Genomic DNA, 9506 nt, shown 5'->3' on the forward strand with positions numbered 1-9506 from the left:
AGAGGGCATATGGAATATATTGGATCTAATAACAGAGGTAATTATAATGAACTTGTTTATTAAGTACGTCAGATAAATAATCTATTAAAAATACATTTAAAGAAAGAATTAACTGATTGCCCCTGGAAGTCGGCTTCTTATAGAAACACAGCTTCCCTATCATCAAATGTCACGGCACGCGACTGGTGTGCACAGTTAATAATAAACAAGTAAATATTAGCTCACCAAATGTATTTACTTGTTTATCATTAACTGTATTAGTCCCTGCAGTAGATTAAAGTAGACTATGTACAATATACTGTTTATTTTTAATTTTATTTAATTTTTTATTCTTCCTAAATAGGAGAGAGTTAAACCTTGCGTATACGGACTTGTTTAAACATCGTTTGATATTTGACTTACGTAAGAAAAGAACTATGCCAGAAGCTATTTTGATTTTATCTAAAAGAAAATAAAATATTATAATTAAAGCATTCTTTAAATTGTAAAAATGACTTAAGAAAAACACGTACAAAAATATTTATCTCGATTAAATTTATAGGTTTATTAATAATTAAATGTTTATTTAAGAAAATTACCCTATTTATCGGCGTATAAGACGTACCAGTACATATCCTTCGAAAAATACTGCCTTAAAATCGAGTGCGTTTTAATACGCGGGCAAATATATATCCTGTAGTTTTTTCACAAAATCCCTTTGAAAAGTAGGGTTCGTCTTATACGTGGGTGCATCTTATACGCCAGCAAATACACTAGTTTAATTTCATTACAGTAGGAAATCGTTACTCTTATGTAACTTTTAGTATTTTGAAATTTTCTTTTCCTTTATAAAACGTTTTTAAAATAGGGATTCAACAGATTTCTAAAGTAGATTTCTCATCCAATATATAAAACACCTTAAAGAGATTTCTTATATTGAATGAGTAATCTAACTGGTGCTGGCAGAGAGTATTTTTCCGAAAAATACTCTTCCAAAATACGATTAATGTTATTCTGTTGTATTCAAAATATTAATTATTAAAAATTTTAATAATATATACTAAAATTATATAATTTCGAACTAAGTATATGTATTATGAAACAAGTTGAAATATATAGTAATAAATATACAAATAATTTAGTTTATAATTAATTAAAATGATTAATGTNCAATAAATTTATAATTAATTAAATTTATTATTAAATATAATTAAAATGTACTTTTATATTATAATTAATTGAAATCTGTGTAGGATTATGTGAATTATGTTTAAAAATAATTTTTTTAAAAATTTATGTTAAATATAATTACCAACTGATTAGAATAGGTATAAATGCCTAAGAAAAAATTAATGTATTGTAATTAAAAAATTAACTTTAATTAAATTCATTTTTAATAAACAGAAGTTTATATCTTAGAAATTAATTTAATTTAAATTAATTAAACTGATTAAAGTTTTGATTTTAATCGCACCTCCTATGAATTAATATTTTATATTTTTAAAAGTATTTAATAGAATTTATGGAAAAAAAATTACACAAAAATATATTTTTAAAACTGTTTGCTTATCATAAAATAAAAATTTAGCAAATATTCAGTTTAATTTCTTAAATGAAACTTTAAATACATTTAATTATGAAAAGATAAAAATCAATTTAAAAAGTTAAAAAATAATATTCTTAAAGTTTTTTCTTGTCTTATTTAAGGCTATATAACATCTACCAAGATTAAATAAATAATTCTATAGATCTAAACAACATTAACAATGTTTATATATAATCTTTAAGCAATTTCAATAATAAAAATGTTTTTAAATTTTTAAGTTTTATTTATATATTAAATTATTTCTTTGCAAGTACAAAATTTGATTTAACGTTCTGTAAAATAGGATGTTATACGATTTTGACATTGTGCTAATACCGTATTAAATATGTACATAATAAACTATATATTTGGAATTGTAGTGTACCTGTAATTACTAAATATACAAGATTCTGTAAACATACAGTATCGATTATATTGTTTATTATGTAATTATTCCTATGTCATAATTTTCTTGTGTAATATTAGTTTTAAATTTGGAAAACCTAAAACTTTTTGCAACATTTTTTGGAAAGTTTAAATTTTAGGACCTGTCAACTGTGATTAAGTGATCAACTTTATGCTTGACAATGCAATCGCTTTGTACACAGGAGACACGAGATTACGTTGCTATGTTTATAACAAAGTTTACCCCTGTAGGCGATACTGGTTGTATACAAACAATTGATAACTCCGCATATCGCTTCGCGCTTCTGGGAGCAGAACAGCTACCGGTTTCTCTCTTTTCCGTAAGTTGACTGACTACAATGTGATTTATGATTAAATTATTTTTGTTTCTATTCTATTTATTTCTTCGTTACTTCGAAAATTTACTTCTGTATTTATTAACTTATCGCTAGAATTTTTAGATCTTAAAAAAAATGATAATTAATAGAATAAAAGCGTTTAAGACTTCGAATGGCCTGCTAAGTATGACTTTTTATAGCAACTATGTCATTTTTTCTATTTAGTATTTAATTATAGTTTTTATACATATTCTGATGAATATTTCTTGCATTTATTCTGTATTATACGCATTTTGTCTAATCTGTTACTAAAGGAATTTACAACTATAAAACTTCTTATCTTTTATTAGTAAACTGCTATATTTTAAAATTTATTAATTTGCTATAACACCAATGTTAAACAATATAATTTCGTTAATATGAACGAAATTACATTGTTTAACATTGGTGTTATAACAAATTAATTTATGCGTCAAAATCCTCCAATGCAACAAGCAAAATTTACACACCATAGATATTTTTAAAATATGAAAATTATTTTAATTTTTTGCTATTATGTGAATATTATAATAATCTTACAGCTGACTTATTATTATTTTTTTCTATTTACTTTCGCATATTGAATAGTTTTTGCTATTTTTCTGTACTACGTACAAACTTTCAGAGGATTTTGACGCTTACTGTATCACACTAATCCACTACTAATCTCACTAAATTAGAAACAAGCGGACTGGTGTGATAAGAACTTCATATTTATTATTAAAGAGTTTAGCTTTTAANTACAACTATAAAACTTCATATCTTTTATTAGTAAACTGCTATATTGTAAAATTTATTAATTTGCTATAACACCAATGTTAAACAATGTAATTTCGTTAATATGAACGAAATTACATTGTTTAACATTGGTGTTATAACAAATTAATTTATGCGTCAAATTCCTCCAATGCAACAAGCAAAATTCATACACCATAGATATTTTTAAAATATGAAAATTATTTTAATTTTTTGCTATTATGTGAATATTGTAATAATCTTACAGCTGATTTATTATTTTTTTTCTATTTACTTTCGCATATCGAATAGTTTTTGCTATTTTTCTGTACTACGTACAAACTTTCAGAGGATTTTGACGCTTACTGTATCACACTAATCCACTACTAATCTCACTAAATTAGAAACAAGCGGACTGGTGTGATAAGAACTTCATATTTATTATTAAAGAGTTTAGCTTTTAAAATCTATTTCCAGGAGGTTTTTTAAAGATTTTTTAAAAATCTCTAAATTTTCAAATTTTCAAAATCTACCATGTCCAGTTCTTATTATAATGGTCTCTCTGCTAAAGGAAAAAAAGAAAAATTACCTCTCGAAATAAAACCCGTATCTTATTGTTTCTCTCCCCGATCCCTCTGATGACATTTTACAACTACAGATTTTCCAGAAACCCAGAGATAAGTCATTAGCAAAAAATTATGTATGGGGATATAGATAGGCACAATACTTCGTATATAACTACTTTATTAATTCTCCTGGAATTTACATTGCAGAGTCATTAACATATATAAAGGCTTAGATGCTTACAGTCATTTCGTCAGCGGTGAAACTTCGGGATATTTTCATCGGATGAAGTAGATGTTTTATGGAGAAACAGAGCCTGGCCAACCGTCAATAAAAAAAACGACGAAAGAGATTTCAGTGTTGGTTCACCCGTGAAAAGAATTGCAAAATTCTTGCAGACTTTGTGCATGGCTGGGTAAGTCAGTTTTTCAATATAAATTGAACATACATTTCACAATTAAAAGGCTTTCATAAGAGAACATACAGTTTTTAAATGTTACTGTATTTTTACAGAATTGCAGAGAATCCATAACACCACGGCAACAAACTATGCTTATTAACTCTAGTAAAGTACCATTTTACCTAAAATATTTTGAGCCTACTCTAGCCGGACATGCGCAACGGCCACTTCAGTCAATTCTGTCTATATGTATAGGATCACATTTTCCCACCAGATTAGGCCAATGTCTTTCTCCTTCTCCAAAATTACTATATAACCTTATGGGATCACGGACATAAGTACAACAACACTTACTCTAAGCCATTAAAATTAAATTATTTAAAATTGTTTTAACAGATTTATTATTCCATTAATCCATACGCTACACTGCTTATTTTTACCGAACGTTAGATGGTGTGTTTGTTTTCAATGAAGTGCTTGTATTTTTAGTCATGAAACTAATAATTTCATTCATAGTAATTTTCATCTGTAAAATAATAATATTTTCAGATTCGTATCTATTTTCTGAAAGTCAATATTCATCGTTCTTAAAGCCTAAGATTATTTCAATTATTAGAATTTCATATCCCACGTTTTTATGTTTCTAATGCAACTACTTTCAAGGAACCCTAAATTCCTTTGGTATATTTTTTATTCCCACGAAAGTTTAAATAACATTTTTTATAAAACGAATAATACTTTACGTGTTGTAGATTTTCATATTGTATTTGAAATATACAATGCGTTATTAATGAATTCTGGAAATTCCTACGCTCGAATTTGAACGGTCGATGTGGGAGACTAAGGATCGAATACATATTATCCATTTTGTTGATTCCCATGATGGTAAATTTGGATCGAGGAGAGTTTTTCCTCCTTCACTCATGCTAGAGACTTTTATTATGGGTTACACGTGGCTCACAAAGGGTGTAAATCGAGCCCGGTGATATAGTGTTTAAAGTGTTGATGCTTTGAGTAAATTCTGGTTCAAACTACACATGTATAGTGTAAATCAGCGTTGCGCAAACGATTGTTTACAGTATACATATAGTATGTGTAGTGTGAATAAGCGTATCTTATATACTATATCTTATTTTAGTGTACAGTTTCTTACAATAGGGTCGATTAGAAACTTTATGTGGTCACGAAATCATATCACAATTAGGATTAGGCTATATTATTTATAACAAGAGCGTAGAAAATTATTCAATGTAAAAGAAGTCGCAAGTACAAAAGTTTTATGCTATTGTATAGTGTTATAAAACGTTAAATTCGGTTTGTAAAAACTAACTTATTATGTCACAAGACATATACAGAATTTAAAACACCAATAGAATATAATTGTTACTAGTTGTTAATGCCGCAAAGTAATAAACGGCGCCCTCATTACATATAAAAGTTTTATGGAAAAATGTTGCCATTAACTCAGGACATGGTTCTTTCGAAATTTTAGATAATTAACAAATAGCAAACAGATTTGTGGAGAAAGATTTACGGAATCCCGCTTCATTCTTAACAATATGCTAAAAATCAATTTTAAAATATAATCACTTTTTACCAATACATTAAAGATTTCATTTAAATAATAGTTTAATTTACAGATAAATATCATATTTAGCATTGATTTCTGTTCAGAAGAACTTACAGTTTAGGAAAATAAGTAATAAGTTCCGATTACTAGATAGGTATTCAAAATCAATGTAGAAACGAAGCTAGCACTAGAAAATTCTCAATACATTGACATTTTCATCGAGAACTTAAATACTTTTAGACGTTATAACAATCACAATATGGATATGTAATTGTAATTTTAATACGTCCTCCACGCGCCTTGTCACATGGAACAAACAGATTTTCAAAAATGTTTTCTTGTCGAGAAAACAATCGATTTTCGATACTGTATTTTTATTATTTAAACCGTTCTCAATAACTCAAAATTCAATACGCCAAATTTAGAAGAGATTGACTTAACAAGTAAAAAGTATTCAATTAATGAGGAATCAGATTAAAGAAGGTGCAAAACTGAAAATCAGTTCACTCCTGTATGCTCCAAAAAAGTGCAGCGCAATATAATTTCTATTAAAAGTAATCTGGCTGCAAACTAAGCTGCTGGCAGATTAATTTCAGTGGATATAGTTTTTCCCGTAGAGGAAAGAACAGTTCTTTCCTCTATGGCAGGAAAAAAACTGTGGCATTGTGGTAGAAGTAACAAATATTTGATGTTATTTAATTTCATTATAGGCAATAAAAAAACAGCAATCAGCTGATGCAAAAAGCCTGCACGTAAAAAAGGTGAAAATGTAACCAACTAATAACAGGATAACGATGATGGTAAAGAATAATTTTTAAAAATCTACACCATTTAGCAGGAGGCTGTAAATTTACAGGAAGCAATTTTTACAGCTTCCTGTTATTTTATGGTCATGTGACTGGCAATTATACGCCAATCGTTTGTCTGTAAATTTACGCCGAAATTTCTAACAATGAATATATATTTTTATAGCATATCTACGTCGTGCCGTATTAAAAATTTGGAAATAATTTTTTACTCGTCATATAAAAAATTATTTCCAAATTAAAATATATGTTCATCTCAAATTAGTAGTTTATTTCTCCTGTTCATCATACTTTTCCTGGTAACAACAGGATCATGCCGGCCATCTACGTAACTTCATTCAGGGGAACATTTTTGAATTGAATTTACATGACTTCCGGTCGTATATAGTTGACCTGGACGTCCTGCCCGTAAGCTTTCCATTTCTTGTCTTGACTTCCATCTATCTAACACCGTTCTCGATATTAAGGAAGGCGAAACAGACAGACAGAAGAAACTTATAAGTCAATAACTTTTGCAAATGGCAGCCCAATTAAATAAATACGTCATTCTTAAATTAAGTATTCTTTTTCAGTAAAGTTACTGCATCAGTTTTATTTCCGTGCATTGTTACAATACTTTCAAGGAACTGATTTTTTATTTTTAAAAGAGATAAAATCGTTACTATGATTAATAAACTGGTATTATAAAATGAAATATTAATTTTTTCAGAATTAAAAATAAATTTCACGAAGAAAATACATCACAATGAAAGAAAAATGTTCTAAAATTTTGTAATGTTTTGTTGGAATATTTTATATATAATAGAAAGTAGAATGGTTTTAGAAATGACATAAATATTTCAACAAAGTTTCCAAGTAACGTTGCATTGTAGCATTATTCTGTTATTTTTCTTCTTACTCAAAATATTGAATATTAAATAAAGGAAAATATTCGAGGAATATCTGAAGAACTGATATTTTATGTATATTTATTGCAACGAACGTCGACTTTAATTAATTAATGTTTTGTCAAAACGTATCTAATAAACAATCATTTACATAAAATAATTAGGCACCGTTAAAGTTTGAAATTATACTTATTAAGCACAATTAATGATAAAATTATAGCTATTAAAGTACGATTAATTTTGAAATTATATGTAATAAGCATGATTAATTATGAAAATACACCTACTAAGAGATATTTTATCTATATCAAATATTTATATCATCAAATATGTGTAATCTAACTATAACATTTCCATGAAATATAACTTTAAATAACACAATTCACATCATATAGGCTATATATTTTTCAAAATTAAATATCAACAACAGTTTATTATATGTCATATAATACCCATAATCCAGTTAACCAAGACTGTTACTCGGACCAAGATAAACAAAAAATGTAACCGGTTTAGAATGCTGTAAATTGTATATTGGATACGGAGGATCTCATTTTAAACACTTTTTTAAAACACTAAATTTTGTTACAAGTAAAAACGTTTTATTGTAGCAAAAATGACAATATAACGCTTATTCTCAAATGGTTAACAAATATTAAGCCATCCTATATAAATTTCTCACAAAAGAATTGGTTTTAGTCACTTAACTGCCGGTTTATATCATTATGGTATTTTATGTTGTTTTTAATATGTCTTAATTATTATTTATTAATATTATTAATATTTTATTGGGCAGCAATTTGAAAAAAAAAAAATTGCAACCAAAAGAAATAAATTTCCACTGTCGGACGTCCGTCAGATTTTCTTTCTTTAATCTCGAGAACGAAATTAGATAGATGAAATCTGAGAACAGATATGGAAACCGTAGAGGCCCCGATCGATTATTATTATTGCAGTCCAATTAAGTAAATACTTCATTCTTAAATTAAATACAGTATTCTTCTTCAGTGAAGTTACTGCATCAGCTTAATAACTCGTGCTTTTTGTCGAAAACTTTTGAAAGTTTGGAGACAGATTTGTATATTAGGGATTGATACTATTACATTTCGATGGTTATAGGTCGACGGGATGGGGAGATAAACTGAATATCAAAAAAAAGTAATTTCAATTCAAAAGCTTTCCCCTGAAAGCGGTTAATAGATGACCGGCACGACTCTATAATTAAAGGAAAAGTATGATGTACAGGGGCAAGACACTACTAATTTGAGGTGGAGAGCATATATCGAGTGGGCTAGCAAGAGTTCAGTGGGAGACGAAATGTAGGTTTTGCAAAATGCATGGGAGCTGCAGTTCTGTACTTTTTTATTCTGACCGCAGTTCTGTACCTCGATTTTATTATATAATATAAATATAATATAAAACAAATATTGAATTTTTTAATAAACACATTTTCACAAAATTGTGGAAATAAAATTGTAAAAATAATAATAAAAAGCAGAAATTAACAGTTTCAGCAAGAGCCGCATGTAACTCAAAAAGCAAACATGCGGCTCTCGGAGCCGCTTTGCCCATGTCTGGCATGTATTTTAAATTAAATAAATTAAAATATGATTAAAGTTTGCAGCCCGGCATTGTGACGATGTCACAATAAATAATCGCTCGTTTATCATTAATAGTAAATAAAATATGATAATAGTAATAAGTGGATTTGGATTTTAGGTAAAAACTTTTTTCCGGAATTATGAGTGTAAGAGGAGCATCAAACATAAATCCCTCATAATGACCAGGGTCCTTTAAAACATTTTCAAGGGTATAAAGTCTGAGCTATTTTTATTCGCTAATTTTAACGTGTCCATTTATTTACTTTGATTTAAATTTTATTACTAATCTGTTATCAACAATTAAACGATTTCTAACGAATTTTATTGGATTTTCCTCCAATATAATGTTAGTTGAAAGTATAATTTCGATTAGAACTTTTGATTGATCAGTAAATTTTAACCGTAAATATTTTAGGATTGAATTTGAAATCTAAACAGTTTCAAAATTTTAAATTTAATGCTGTGATTAGTTGGAAAAATTCCGTTTATTGACAATGATTATAAAAACAACATAAATGCACGATTTTTACAATGTTGTCTAGTTGATGGATTAATCCTCAACATACAGATTTTTAACATGAAAAGGAGTAAAATGAT

The sequence above is a fragment of the Centruroides sculpturatus genome, unplaced genomic scaffold (genome assembly GCF_000671375.1).
Source record: "Centruroides sculpturatus isolate CEXI.00-Female unplaced genomic scaffold, Cexi_2.0 scaffold373, whole genome shotgun sequence".
Taxonomy (NCBI): Eukaryota; Metazoa; Arthropoda; class Arachnida; order Scorpiones; family Buthidae; genus Centruroides; species Centruroides sculpturatus.